The sequence below is a fragment of the Bidens hawaiensis genome, unplaced genomic scaffold, assembly GCF_021521415.1.
Source record: "Bidens hawaiensis isolate Kalapana, Puna unplaced genomic scaffold, B.hawaiensis_p1.1 tig00002507_1, whole genome shotgun sequence".
Lineage (NCBI taxonomy): Eukaryota > Viridiplantae > Streptophyta > Magnoliopsida > Asterales > Asteraceae > Bidens > Bidens hawaiensis.
Genome location: NW_027491137.1, coordinates 1 through 12,089, shown reverse-complemented (window position 1 = coordinate 12,089; position 12,089 = coordinate 1). Strand labels below are relative to the sequence as shown.

General features: G+C 37.8%; 1 pseudogene; it reads left to right on the top strand.

Annotated features, from left to right (window-relative positions):
* Nucleotides 1-2,379: 2,379 nt before the first annotated feature.
* Nucleotides 2,380-3,515, top strand: LOC143619721 (G-type lectin S-receptor-like serine/threonine-protein kinase At1g34300 pseudogene; annotated as a pseudogene).
* Nucleotides 3,516-12,089: the final 8,574 nt, after the last annotated feature.

Below are 12,089 nucleotides of genomic sequence, written 5' to 3'. Positions count from 1 at the left end.
TCTTGAAATGGTTTTCTAGTATGTGATTTAATAGAGATTGATTTTTTACCTCTCTTTGTTGGTGCTTCAAAGTCTGAAACTGTTGTTGCATGTTTCTGAATCTTTAGTGGTGTTTCAAAGTTTGAATCTGAGTCCCTTTCTTCACCTTCATTTCTTTTACGTTTATTTGTTGGTGATGCAAGGGTTTTTTCAGATTGCTTATGTTTGGCATCCATTTGTTGTTGAATAGCAACTAGTCAAACATATTACAATAAGGTACAAGCATCAAACTAACATAAACAAGTATATAGGCTAACATGTTCTGTAAAACGTTTGGGATCATCTAACACTCTTTGTCTAATACGTTTTGGTAAAACGTTTCTGCTTAAAAACTCCAACAAGTATATAACCTAATATGTTATGTAAAACGTTTGTGATCATCTAATATTCTTTTGCTAATACGTTTTGGTAAAATGTTTGCCTTATACGTTTCTGTTTGATCAACTCCAACAAGCATTTAAGTTAATATTTTCTGTAAAACGTTTAGGATCATCCAACACTCTTTTGATAATACGTTTTGGTAAAACGTTTTTCTAATACGTTTCTGTTTGAAAACCCCAACATAATACGTTCCTTTCAACATAAACCTCTACCTATTAAGTATGGTTAATATCAAATCGGCCAATTACAGAATCTCATAATGCGTACGCTGTCGACATCTGAAAACTTATCTAATATGTTTAATCAAAGGTTTAAAATACAAAATAGTACAACTTTTAAGAATTACCTGATTTTGCCGTTTTTTGTGGTGTGTCGTTGTTAATTTTCGACCTACGTTCCTTGTTCACCTTATTAATCCGAACGTTTGACATAGATTTTGCTTTCGACTGTCAATTGACCTCCATTTTGTATGTAATGGGGGTTTTGATTGCCGTTTGGAATGGGGGTTTAGGTTTTGATTGCCGGATTTGGGGGAATTTTGAAGAATAGAGATTTGGGGAATTGAATAATAGATTTGGGGAGATATACTTGGACGTTCTGGATGGAAATACCCTTTCGATAACTGGCGTATAACTGCGTATAATTGTATTTAAAAATTTAATGGCGTATAATTGAACGCTCTAGATACTCGCGTACCTAATGTACGATAGTTTATTAGCGTACGTTAACCGCCCCATATATATATATGTGTGTGTGTGTGTGTGTGTGTGTGTGTGTGTGTGTGTGTGTGTGTGTGTGTGTGTGTGTGTGTGTGTTTCCAATTAGTAGTATGACCTTTTATTTTTATTTTTTTAGTAGTTGGGAAATTATGATGAATCATATATAAAATACAAACCTCTCTAACATTTCAGATTAATCGCGAATCTGATGTATATCTATCTAGAAACTAGTAAACGAGTCAAGGGTTTGAAAAAGCTCGAATCCTTGAAACCCTTTTACCCTTTAAGGTGAAATTTAAATACCCTTTACCCTACCCATATTATATATTCGGGTCTAATTAAGGGTTTTACGAGTGAGGTAAAAGGGTTTCAAGGGTCTGACCCTTATCTTGCTCACCCCTAATTGCCCCTACCATAGATAACCATTACAAATAATGGTAAAGCTTTTAAAAAGAACTTTACTCATTTTGTTTGACCAAAACAGAAAATCAACTGAATTCAAATTTCGTTTTTGGTTTGGATTTTGAACTACTTCGATGAGATTCAGTTTTGGTTTAGGCCAGAAAATCTTTGAACGGATGACGACCCTTAGACCCTTAGTGCTTCACTCCTTACTAGTATGTAGTCGTACTATATGTCCCATCTTTAGTTGTTAAGCTTTCTTGTTTCATGTGTACTACACCATTTGCTATTGTAAATGTTATCTATGGTGTACATCATAACCTTTCCATCAAATTTCCATTTTGAAAGTTGCTCTTCTGTTTCAAGCATTTGTCTTACAACAACAATAACATTTTTATATTATATATTACCAAATCAAACGCATAGAGCACTCAGACACCATATGAACAAAATGGGACAATATTTTCCTTGTGTAACCTTGTCATCATCAACACTTGTTGAGAACTCCACCAAAGTTGGATTTTAAATTTTTTATCACACCACAACATATGAGTTCATAAAGGCCGCGCTGTACACGACACTACGTGTTGAATCCTTATAAGGTTTCATAATTTCTAAACCCTGATCATAATTAACATTATGCCAAGCGAAGGCATCATCAGTTTCTATATTGCGGGTATCTTTGTTGGTAAGTCGTTCCTCTCTTCATGTGAGGAATCGTTCTGTTGATGATCATGGTTTCTATTTTGCAGTTGTTGTGATAAAGATAGCCATCTTATTATATGTATGCGATAAAAGATCGAACATAAAGACCGACACGCTAGTTAATGATTCCCGCTTTATTCCCCTAACGATGGCCAAATTCCTAGGTGACATGGAAAGAGAAAAGCCCATTCAATTCACCTCTCAACAGCTAAGAGTAGCCACAGAAAACTTCAGCATCATATTGGGTTCAGGCGGGTTTGGGACAGTTTACGAGGGGATATTTGGCAACGGAACGATGGTAGCTGTGAAAGTACTAAATGGGACATCGGACAAGAGAATTGAGGAACAATTCATGGCGGAAATGAGCACTATGGGAAGAACTCATCACTTCAATCTTGTAAGGCTTTATGGGTTTTGCTTTGAACCAAGTTTAAGAGCTCTTGTATATGAGTTTATGGTTAATGGTTCATTGGATAACCACTTGTTCAAAGCGAAAAAAGGAGTTATGATAACGTTTGAGAAGCTTCACGAGATTGCAGTGGGAACCGCAAGAGGCATTGCATACTTACATGAAGAATGTCCTCAAAGAATAGTTCACTATGATATAAAACCAGGAAATATATTGTTGGATTCAAATTTTTGTGCAAAAGTAGCAGATTTTGGTTTAGCCAAGCTTTGTAATAGGGATAACACTCATATAACCATGACAGGTGGAGGACGGGGTACCCCTGGCTATATTGCTCCTGAGGTTTGGATGCGTCTCCAGGTTACACATAAATGTGATGTTTATAGTTTCGGGATGCTACTTTTTGAGATCATTGGAAGAAGAAGGAACACGGACGAGACTCTTGGTGATATTCAACGGTGGTTCCCAATATGGGCGTGGGACAAATATGAAACTAACCAATTGGATGATCTGATGACAGTTTGTGCGCTTGAAGAAAAGGATCAAGAAGTTGTGGAGAGGATGCTAAAGGTGGCTCTTTGTTGTGTTCAGTATAGACCGGAGACTAGGCCGGTGATGAGCATTGTTGTGAAAATGTTGGAAGGTGAGTTAGAGGTGCCTCATCCTTTAAATCCTTTTTTATATTTGTTTGCAGGGATTGAACACGATGAGTCTTTGGCTCGAATGGCATGGAATGTTGGTGGTTCTAATTGGTCGTCATCTAAAGTGGTCACCAAATCGAATGTGGTCACGGGGACGCCTGCCATGAGGAGATATGATATTACAATTGCCTCAGGTTGATTATATATGTAGTCAACACATTTTATGGAAGCATGCATATGTGCTTCTCATGTCAAGTTAATTGTCCAGGCGCCTCTAAATAGTTTATTTACTTTCTAAACTTCAAACTATTTATTAGTTTGAAAATAAATGTCATGTATATTCATTCAGTTAGTGCTTCATTAAGATGAAATCAACAAATTTCAGATTGTGTAGATGTGACTAGATATGTCAGAACGTTTTTCAAAAGGTATCATTAATCATTATGGTTCATGTGAAATCGGGTGATGACCAAACGGGCTCAGATTGAAACTGGTCACCAAAAGGTTCATATATCTCTTTATATTTGTACGTTTTTATGGTACTAGTGTCGACGAAAAGCAAATGTCGTGGTGCATGGCTGCAGTGGAATTGGCGCAGCAACGACGATGTGAATGGTGGTGTCAGAGTAGACTAGTAGGTGAAGATGGTGGCGGAGATTATAGTAGTGGAAGTGGCAACGACAGCTAGTGATGAAGACGATGGTTGTCACTAGCCACTAATGTAGGTAATGGTAGGTGACAATTGTGGGAGGTGATGTTGACCCATGATCCGTTTTGACCTACTGCCTGCTTTGAATAACCCAATCAACCCATTAGCTAACTATTTACTTAAATCAACCCATTTATAAAAGAATGAGTTATGGTTATGGTAAGACTCGTTAAAATTATGTGCTCAATATAAACATTTAAAAAGTTGAGGGGCTAAAATGCAATTAAGTCAAAGTATAAGTCGAGGGTCTGAAAATGAAATAGAGAAAGTATAAGTCCATGTTTTTATCTATTCTATAATGAGTATGGCAGCTTTGGTGCCCACACAGACCGTATAGCAAGCCTCAGTTTTCGTGTAATGGCTGAGTCATTCCTTTATTTTTGAAAGCAAACCATAAGCGTGGCAATCTATGGTGGATTTTAGGTATATAAATGGGTGCCATGAACGTGATTTCATGAATCAACCGATCACCTATGAGAGTGAACGCGCGCAAACACATCCTTGTAAAAGAAAGTGAGGTTTCTTTGCTATTTAGCAACCTTTAAGACAAGAAAAATGTAGGAAGATTATGTTCAAGTGTCTACGTCAGTACTAGACATATAAACAAGACTTTGTTCAAGTTTATTTAAGTGTTTAAGCTTGTTAGAGATACGAACTTATGCTTAAAGCTTGGTTTCATAAGTTGTGACTCTAGTTTTGTTATCAAAACTCGTATAGCAAGCAAAATTGACTCATAAGGGTTTATAAGACGTCTTATAATGTTCAAAATGGTTAAAAGATGATAACGTAAAGCTTTGGATCAAAACCAAGCAAGATCTGCATATGTACGACTAATCACACTGAACATGTGATTACGTTTTGTGTAAAACAGTTTTCATGAAAAGATGAAAACGTGACGCGAGGTTACAAACCCTTATACGTTGATGTATTATTTTAAAAGTGTTAGGATCAGACGGGTCACACAAACACAAATCACACACACACTCTGCTCACAATCAAGAACACAAAGATTTAACGTGGTTCGATCCAACTCTGACCTACGTCAACGGTGGGTAACTAGAAATGTTTTATTTCTTTTTTCTTGTGATATATTTACTTTCAATACAGATGAATCTCTTATATAGAGATTAAATAAGATTTTGTCAAATAAAGAAATTAATGTAGTAGAAAAAATAGGTCAACTCATAGCTGTCTTCCGCCACTTATGTTGACAGGCTGCAAAACATGGTTACGGGTTTCACACACATTTTCTACTTTTGACAAACCACAAGAGTGGCTTCACACTAGTTGCAGGTTTCACACACATTTTCTGCTACTACTTTTAACAAACAAGAGTGGCTTCACACTCAACAATCTCCCACTTGAAGCCACGGAACAATCTTCACTTGTGCTTCAACTGTGCATCTGTATTTCTGTAAGAAACTCTTGATCTTAGGGCATTCCTAGTTACCCGTCCTTCTCTTCAATTATCCTGAAGGCCAGTTGAAGCTATGCAAAGCTTCAACTTCTCTAAGGTGACAACCTTAGTCAACATATCAGATGGATTTTCACTTCCTTTGATCTTCTTCAACTTTAGAGTGCCTTTACTAACTTGCTCTCTGATGAAGTGATATCTCAGTTGTATGTGTTTCGTCTTCGAATGGAAGACAGGATTCTTTGCAAGATGAATTTCACTTTGATTGTCACATAATAGCACACAATCATCTTGTTCTTTTCCAAGTTCAATGAGAAAATTCTTCAACCATATAAGTTATTTGCTTGCTTCAGCAACTGCCATATACTGTTTCTGTGGTTGAAAGGGCAACACTTTTCTGTAGTTTGGACATCCAACTTACTACAGTGTCTCCCACTATAAAGACATACCCTGTGGTGCTTTTGAATGACTCTTTACAACCACCCAGGTCTGCATCTGCAAAACCATTCAGAATAGCATCTTTCTTCTTAAAATGCAATGCCATCTTTGAAGTTCCCTTCAAGTATCTCAGCAACCATTTAACTGCTTCCCAATGTTCTCTTCCCGGATTGGACATAAACCGACTAACAACTCCCACTGCATGAGCAATATCTGGTCTCGTGCATACCATTTCATACATGAGGCTACCAACTACAGATGCATACGGAACTTTAGCCATTTCTTTCTTGTCTTCATCTGATTTGGGTGACTGATCTTTAGAAAGATTAAAGTGACTTCCCAAAGGTGTGCTTCTAATCTTGGCATCTTTAAGGCTGAATTTCTCTAACACTTTCTCAATGTACTTTTCCTGAGAGAGTGTCAAAGAGCCGTCTTTGTTTCTGAGAATACTCATCCCAAGTATTTGGTTTGCAGCTCCTAAGTCTTTCATCTCAAATTCTTCAGACAATTGCTTCTTTATTTTCTTGATTTCTGACAAATCTGAACCTGCAATTAACAAATCATCTACATAGAGTAGTAGAATGATATAAGAACCCTTGAACTTCTTAATGTAACAACAAGGATCATTGTCACATCTCTTGTAACCAACTCTTCCCATGAAGTTATCAAACTTCAAGTACCATTGTCTTGGCGCTTGTTTTAGACCATACAAACCCTTCTTCAGTTTACACACCAGGTTTCCTTTACCTTTAACCTGAAAACCCTCTGGTTGTGTCATGTAGATGTCTTCTTCTAGGTCACTATGTAGAAAGGCTGTTTTGACATCTAGCTGCTCTAGATGCAAGCCTTCTATGGCTACAATACTGAGAACGAGCCGGATGGTAGACATCTTCACTACTGGAGAGAATATTTCATTGAAATCTATTCCCTCTTTCTGTTGAAAACCCTTGACTACTAATCTTGCTTTGTACCATTTAGTACCATCATGTTCTTCCTTGACCCTGAAAACCCATTTGTTTGAAGAGCCTTCTTCCGAGATGGAAGTTTTGTCAAGTGCCAGGTCTTGTTCTTCTCAAGTGACTTCATTTCATCTTACATTGCTAGCTCCCACTGCAATGAATCTTTCAACCCCATAGCTTCATAGTAACACTGGGGTTCACCATTATCTGTCAAGAGTATGCAGTTGACTGATGGTGAGTACCTTTCTGGTGTTCTAGTGACTGTAGACAACCTCCTTGGTTGATTTTGAGGTGTTTATAAAGTTTGAGGAGCAACTTTTTCTTCCTCAGAATCATTACTAGAATCATTCCCTAAGCTACCACTGTTGCTTAACTCATTCCCATTTTCTGGAATGTCGACTGAAGCTTCTTTTCTTTTTCCACCACTTTCAAACTCAACACTTTCTTTCTGAACTTCTTGTATCTTGGTGTTTCTGTCTTTGTACAATTCGTTTTCATTGAAAACGACATTCTTGCTTCTAATTAATTTTCTGCCTTCATTATCCCAAAGTCTGTAACCCATTTCTTCTGACCCATAGCCAATGAATGTACACTTCTTGGCCTTTGAGTCCAGCTTATCTCTGTCACTACTTTCCAACAAGTCATAAGCACTACAACCAAATATTTTAAGATGTTTAAGACTTACTTTCTTCCCTTGCCACATTTATTCTAGCAGTTTGAAATCTAAGGGAACAGATGGGAACGGTTAATCAAGTAGACTGCAGTGTTAACCGCATCTGGCCAAAATGTCTTAGGCATCCCAGCATTCAACCTCATGCTTCTAGCCCTCTCATTTAAAGTTCTATTCATTCTCTCAGCTACACCATTCTGCTGAGGAGTTCCTGGAACTGTCTTGATCATCTTTATCCCTTCCCTGGCACAATAATCTACAAACATGTTGCTTGTGTATTCGCCACCATTATCCGACTTCAGGAACTTTACCTTCAAATTAGTTTCAGTAAATTTCCATATCTTAAAAGCATCAAATACATCAGATTTATGTTTAAGAAAATAGACCCATACCTTGCGCATTGAATCGTCGATGAAGGTTGCATAGTATCTTGAGCCTCCTAGAGATGAAACTGATGTTTGTCCATATACATCTGAGTGAACAAGCTTCAATTTTTGGGCTTTCGGTGTCCTCCATGTCTTCACAAAAGCAACCCTATTTTGTTTTCCAAGAACACCAGATTCACAAAATTCAGTTTCCACTTTCTTCAAGTCTGGAAACTTTCCTTTCTGGGCCAACATCTTCAATCCCTTCTCGCTCATATGTCCGAGTCGGTTGTGCCATAAATTTGATAGACTTGGACCGGTGGTCATTGCATGAACACCTTCAGCATAAACTTCTGTCATGTATAGAGTGCCTTTCTTCTTTCCTTTGGCAATCACTAAATTGCCTTTAATCACTTTCCATTTTCCACCCCCAAAGTGAACATTAATCCCTTCATCATCCAATTTTCCAACTGAAATCAACTTTCTCCTTAAGTTAGGAATAACCCTGACATTTTTCAATGTCCATATAGTTCCTAATGAGGTCTTCAAGTCTACATCTCCAATACCTATAATATCAAGAATTTGATCATCTACTAAACGAACTTTACCAAAGTTACCTATTCGTAGATTCTTAACTATATCTGGGTATGAGATAGCATGGAAAGAAGCACCCGAATCCATAATCCAAGATTCAACTGAATCTTCAACAGAATAGATTAGAGCATAACCTAATTCTTCAGAGGATACATTGTTTACTTCTTTGCAGCTGGGTTTGTACATTGGCTTCTAAAGTGACCTTTTTCTTTGCAATTCCAACATTCAATGTCTTTTCTATTCTTTGACTGTCCCCTTTTTTCTGGACTTCGGCCTGCCTCGACTACGTCCTCTTTCATTTCTTCTTCCTCTAATTTCTGTATGCAATAAAGAACTAGAATTTGAAGTTTCACCATTGCTTCTCCGTTTAATATCTTCATTCACTATCAAGTCACGAATACTCTCGAAAGTGAGTTTGATAGTGCCGGATGCACTACTAACAGCTGTGACTGTGCCTGACCAACTTTCGGGCAATGATGATAAAAGGAGTAGCGCTTGTACTTCATCTTCAAACTTTATTCCAACATAGGCTAAACGAGAGATAATCGAGTTGAACTCATTTATGTGAGCGGTAACCGACATGCCTTCCTTCATCTTGGTGTTAACCAATTGTCGGATGAGGAATACTTTGTTTGAAGTGGATGGTTTTTCATACATGTTGGACAAAGCTTTCAATACACCATATGTGGTTGTTTCATTGACAATGTTATATGCAACACTTTTTGCCAAAGAAAGCCTAACCACACCCAAAGCTTGTCTATCCAACAACTTCCATTCTTCATCATACATGTCATCTGGTTGTTCACCCAACATAGGCAAATGCAAACTTTTCTGATACAACAAATCTTCAATTTGCATTCTCCAAAATCCATAATCACTTCCATAAAACTTATCAATCTTAATTTTACTGTCCTCTGCCATTAAAAAATTACCAAATTACTACTAACCAAACGGGTTCGTAGTGCTAAGTGGTAATTTATACGAGCGAAAGCAATAATCAGAAACAAAAAAAACTTTTGTTTCAAGCTTTAATTGGCAAGGAACAATTTATGATGGATAATGAGACCTTGTTCAAACTTGAGGGGCCTTGTGGTAAATATGGAAATTATTTTTTTTCTTTTAAACCCTTTCTTCTTCCTTCTTGAGCAGACAACAAGAAACTCCTTCTTCTTCTGGCGATCTCCCAAGAAAACGAGTAGGCTATGGTGGCGTGCATGGTTTCCGGCGAGGGGAGCAGGCGACGGGTTTTTCGAAACCCTAGACAGTCGCGACAGCGATGGCGGTGCTGGCGGGTAGTGGCAGCGACGGGCGGTGGAGGTGCTAGCTGCGGCGACGGAGGTGGCGGTGCTAGCGAGTAGCGGCAGCGACGGGCGGTGGAGGTGCAAGCGGTGGCGAAGGCGGTGGCGGTGCTAGCGAGTAGCGGCAGCGGCTGCTGGTTCAGAACCCTGGTTCCGAATCCCTCAGGTAGATGTCCTTCTTCTTCACCTTCTCCTCCTACCTGGTTCATGTGAATCAAAGAGCCAGCGCTCTGATACCAGTTGTTAGGATCAGACGGGTCACACGAACACAAATCACACACACACTCTGCTCAGAATCAAGAACACAAAGATTTAACGTGGTTCGGTCCAACTCTGACCTACGTCACGGTGGGTAACTAGAAATGTTTTATTTCTTTTTTCTTGTGATCTTGGTTTTAAAAAGCGAGAGGCGAAGAAAAGCGACGGGGTTTAAAACAGAAGCGTGAAGCGCTAGGCGTAAAAGCGAGAGCTTTTCGTACTCGAGGCGAACGCATTTATATAATTTTTATATATGTATATATCATGGATTTTTAGCATCTTGACTCATGATGTAGCTATATTTAAGCATTATAGATGATTTAATATATAAACTACCTACACATACAACCTAAAAAGCATATTGTACAACATTAAGATGCTTAAAAACCATTCGCGTACGAAAGGCGAGCGCCTCACCTTCTCTTTAGGTCACTTTTTGCCTAAAAAGCTCGCCTCAGGCTCGCCTTTTGAACATTGCTCGCCTTGACTAGCCTAAAGCGAAGAGGCCCTCGCCTTACGTCGCCTCTCGCCACGGCTCGCCTCAGGCGCGCTTTTTTAAACCAAGCTTGTGATACATTTACTTTCAATACTGATGAATCTCTTATATAGAGATTAAATAAGATTTTGTCAAACAAAGAAATTAATACAGCAAAAGAAATAGGTTAACTCATAGATGTCTTCCACCACTTATGTTGACAGGCTACAAAACATGGTTGCATGTTTCACACACATTTTCTACTTTTGACAAACCACAAGAGTGACTTCACACTAGTTGCAGGTTTCAAACACATATTCTGCTCCTACTTTTGGCAAACAAGAGTGGCTTCACACTCAACAAAAAGTACTTTCAGGTAAAACATGGAAAAATAGAGATTTAAAACAACGGTTTTTTTCTGAGTTTGAGATTTATTGCACAACATTTTATCCTTTTTTTAGTACAACTAATTCACATACCCTTTAAATATATTCCTAAATCTATATCATTGCCCATCATAATAAGACTAGAACAACTTCGCGCGCTTAATTACCAGATTTACTAGATGTTAGAATCTGATTCACGTATCATTTATCTATGGTATTTTTTATGTAATTTTTTGAAACACATTGGTAATTAAGCACGTTAAAGTAGATATGTTGTATTGTTATTAACAAAAGAGCTTGATATATTGAACAAAACGGCAAGTCGTTTTCCTTTGTTTTAAAAAGAAGTCATTTTCGATGACTAAGTCTAACCTTGAAACTTTCCATTGGATTTATTTTCCACAGAAAGTACAAACTCTTATGTATCGAAGTACTACTTGAGATTGCATATAGGGATCATATGCATGTACACTAAAACATCCATATAAACAAGCAGTCTGCCTTATTTTGTATACAAGTTGAATCTTAATAAAATAAAAGCTTTCGATTATAATTACATAACATAAATGTTAAGCAAAGGTGGTGCCAACATTCTTGGCGTTGTGGTTTTTGTAATAGGTAATTAAGCTATCGAATTTTGAGTTATAATATAATTCCACCAATCTATTGAATTTAAAGATTTCTTGTTTGCAGTTGTTGTGCTAAGCGGTGGCATCATTTGTCATTTACGGATAACATGCTTAAAAAGAAATCAACTTTTATTCCCATGAATGTGGCCAAGACCATAGAAGAGATGGAAAGTGAAAAGCCAATCCGGTTTCACTGCACAACAACTAAGAAAAGCCACAGACAACTTCAGCTTCGAATTGGGTTCGGGTGGCTTTGGAACGGTTTACAAAGGCATCTCTACCAACGGAGTGACTATAGCCGTGAAAGTACTAAATGGGAAACCGGACAAAACAGTTGGAGGAACAATTCATGGCGGAAGTGAGCACTATGGGAAGAACACATCACTTTAATCTCGTTAGGCTTTATGGGTTTTGCTTTGAATCAAGTTTAATAGCTTTGGTATATGAGTTTATGGTTAATGGCTCATTGGATAACCACTTGTTAAAGCAAATGCAGGTGATGTTATAGGGTATGAGATGCTTTTAGAGATTGTGCTTGGGACTAGCAAGAGGCATCACATACTTGCATGAAGAATGTCCTCAGAGAATAATTCATTAATAT